Consider the following 3,093-nt stretch of genomic DNA (forward strand, 5'->3'; position numbering starts at 1 on the left):
TGACTTAAGTCTATTTCATGCCTGATCATTCACCAAAATGTTCTTTATGCTTTCTAATGGAAAAATGAACTGCTCTGGGGAAAGGGGGAAAGTGTTCAGGTCTTGGAACATGGACATAAGTGGAGGGTTAGAGTGTTATGTGGAAATCTGAGAAATGTTATACATGTTCCAACTACTGTATTTTACTATTGACTATGAACCATTAATCAACCCCGAAAAAGAAAAAAAAATGAGTGCTAAGTATCATTATTTAATTTCTGAATGAAAGATATTTAATTGAAATATAAGATGGGATGAGGTGCCCTGTAATTACTAAATGTGTTTGTAGAAGTGCAGCTCTCCAGTGGATATAAAGGGCTAGAGCAATTCTGTTCTTTATGCATGGGGACTGTTTCTCTTCAACAGCCTCCATAGCCCAGTCACTGATACATGATTAAAAAAAATAGGATGAGGGGAAGGAGTTTTGAGATCAATCAGTCTCCTTAGATATTCCATTTTAATTCTGTTTCACCAAAGGCTTCAGACATTACTACAGGAAATAATTCTTCACTGAAAATAGACTATTGCTATATCAGATTCTGTATTCTACAGAGCCATTTTATCCTTTATGCATGTAAAAATACTATTTTGATAGAAATGAAGTGGTTAAATGTGGCCCAAGTGCATTTCCTTTTCAAAAATCATGTTATAGCTGCTTTGAATCTGGCTGATTAAAAGTATAATCTCCAGATAAATCTAACAATTGATCTCATTAGAGAACTAGTGTTTATTAATACTAAAAGAATCATTATACCAAATAATTCACTGTAGTGTAGAGTCATTAAGTATATTATCTTGAGTATTATGATATAATGTACACATTATCATAATCAGATATATACTTGCCTTTTCCTTTGAGAAAAGTAATTGTTATTTCAAATAGCACTTCTTAATTACTTATGATCAAATAATATGTTTAATAAATAGCAAATCAATCCTAATACTTTTTAAATGTATTTTACTTTCAATATTGGATAAAGACAGAGAGAAATTGAGAGTGGAGGAAGAAGTGGAGAGGGGAAGAGACTGAGAAAGACTTGCTGCCCTGCTCCACTTATGAAGTTATCCCCAAATAGGTGGTGTTATCCCCAAATAGGTGGTGTCCGTGCTGTGACACAGAGGAGAGATAGAGAGAGTAGATCTGGAGTGGAGAGGGAACACAATTCTTTATTCGAATGGGCACCTCAGAGTTGGTGCGCAGTGGTTTGGGCCAAGTGGAGCTAGCCAAAATGGCCACCTCGCACAGCAACCTTCTGTGTGTCTAATCACAGAAGTGAAAAGTGGGCAAGAGAGTGAGGGGCAGAAGAAGAAGGGATTTATAGGGCAAAAACTGGGAGTGACGAGCCGGGACAGGATTGGTTGGGAAAGGTACTCCAAGAATGTCCCAACTCTTGCAGAAACTGGCAATATCCTGAGGAGACAACATGGCAGATGTGACTGCGTCTGCACAATTTCCCAGCAGGTGGGACCATGGGCTTGAACCTGGGTCCTTATGCAATGCAATGTGTATACTTAACCTGGTGCACCACCACTTGGCTCCTCTGAGCTTCTGAGTTCTTATTTTGAAAAGTGCAAGTCCATTTATCATTTTGTTTTAAAGCATCCATCATTTCAAATTCAAAGATCCAGAGATTTTTAAGGGGAGTAGTACTGTGAACCCATCATCAAGTAGAGTCAGTTTGAGCTGTTTTTCAGTTAAATTTTACATCTGAGTCAGCAAGGACTAGAATTGTCCAAGCACTATGTACAGAAATACAAAGTTTTCTTTTATCTTGAGAAAACATCGTAAGCTAATATTACTTGTTTGCTTATTTATTTATTTACTCTGGTAACTTCCTGAACTTCCCCACTTTGGAATGATGGTTTCCAGTACAAAAAGTGAGAGAAAGAGACAAAGAAAGTGAAAGATATCAAATCTAGTGCGGTATCTCCAGTTTGGTATTAGAGTGGTAGACATGGCAAAGCAGGATTATTTTCCAAATGAGTTATTTTTCTTACCCTATGGACCAGAATTCTACTTCAGAGTCAGGAAAGGACAAACTGACACCAGGCATCATCTGTTGGTTTAAAGAAATACTGGCATCAAGGAAAGATGTTGCAGATTCTGACAATGGCGTCTGTTGAAAACAGTTTCAACCCTCTAGCCTTTATCTTCCTTGAATGATCTTTTACACTGTGGAATGCTGTGGCTAATGATCTTTTTAAATGAAAAATGCTAAATTAGAAAAGTATTCTACCCTCTATTAAAAAACCATCGAAGCTCAGGTTCCAGCCCGGTAATTAAACCCTAATACAAAATATTCATTATGATAACAGTTCTTTCATTACCTGTGCCTATAAGCCTGTGAATGTTTGCTGATACCCAGGGGTTGGCTTTAAGTTCATTATTGTGATCTTATATTAAACTAACACCTTCTATCTGAGGAATCACAAAGCATAGCAAAACAAATGTTAACTCCATCACTATCTATGATTCTCTAGAGTTGTACGTGTTATGTATCCTGAGACAAACTACACTAAGAATCAACTTAAGGTTTTATTATAGTAATCACTTACTGAATATACAAAGTTAAAAGAAATAATGAAATAATTGTCATTGAGATCAGTCACATGTGCCTTTGCAGGTTATTATTACCTATCCTATTTGAAATATTTTGCACAATGAATGGAATAACATGCCGGTTTTTAAAAAAAACCTACAAGAAAAGCATAAAAGATGTAATTAGGGAGTTGGGTGGTAGCACAGCGGGTTAAGCGCACGTGGTGCAAATCGCAAGGACCAGTTAGGATCCCGGTTTGAGGCCCCGGCTCCCCACCTGCAGGGGAGTACCTTCACAGGTGGTGAAGCAGGTCTACAGGTGTCTCTCTGTCTCTCTATCTCCCCCTTCTCTCTCAATTTCTCTCTGTCTCTATCCAATAACAAATAAATAAAATTTAAAAAATAAAAAAATTAAATTAAAAAAAGATGTAATTAGTTGGCCCATTTAAGTATTCACATTCAATGCTTTAATTTTTTTTATTAACAGTAGTTTTGTAATTATCCTTCTATTTAAT

General features: G+C 36.5%; 1 non-coding gene across 1 annotated transcript; it reads left to right on the top strand.

Annotated features, from left to right (window-relative positions):
- Window positions 1-300: 300 nt before the first annotated feature.
- Window positions 301-433, top strand: LOC132532933 (small nucleolar RNA SNORA84). The gene has a single exon (XR_009544845.1). It is a non-coding gene; the product is annotated as a small nucleolar RNA SNORA84 (small nucleolar RNA).
- The last annotated feature ends 2,660 nt before the right edge of the window (window positions 434-3,093 follow it).

Source organism: Erinaceus europaeus, chromosome 14, assembly GCF_950295315.1.
Source record: "Erinaceus europaeus chromosome 14, mEriEur2.1, whole genome shotgun sequence".
NCBI lineage: Eukaryota > Metazoa > Chordata > Mammalia > Eulipotyphla > Erinaceidae > Erinaceus > Erinaceus europaeus.